The sequence below is a fragment of the Saprolegnia diclina genome (assembly GCF_000281045.1).
Source record: "Saprolegnia diclina VS20 unplaced genomic scaffold supercont1.61, whole genome shotgun sequence".
In the NCBI taxonomy this organism is placed as follows: domain Eukaryota; phylum Oomycota; class Saprolegniomycetes; order Saprolegniales; family Saprolegniaceae; genus Saprolegnia; species Saprolegnia diclina.
Genome location: NW_008246128.1, coordinates 162,549 through 163,110, shown reverse-complemented (window position 1 = coordinate 163,110; position 562 = coordinate 162,549).

Genomic DNA, 562 nt, shown 5'->3' with positions numbered 1-562 from the left:
AGGATATGCTCACCTGCCATTGCGGCTCGAGCAACGTGTGTACTGAAAGAAACTACAATTGTACTACACACCAGACGACTACTCGTACATATATATATATATATGAACGTGTTCCGCGTTATCTTCATTATGACACAAAGACTTCGCATACGTAGCGCTACACCTGAATGCGTGGGAGTTGGCTCCAGCACTTGGTCGTTGGGAGTGAGCTGCGTACGGAGAGATCCATCCCGTGGTGGACCCACTCGCCGAGTCATAGCTCGCGCGAGGTCGTACGCAGGCTCCTGTACTCGGACCGCCCGACAGAGGACTACTCGTACATACCGTGTTAATAACTCCACACGCACGGCGGTGGTACTCTGACCATGTCGATTCTAAATTGTGCCAACCGATCGGTCTACGGAACCCTAACCGCAATATATATATAGGAACGTGTTTCGCGTTTTCTTCATAATTACACAAAGACTTCGCATACGTAATCCTCTATAATATTCTTCATACACGGTTGAGGAGCGGGGTAGAGGCCGAGCGCGGTCTGTTGAGCACAAATGTCGGCGGCCCC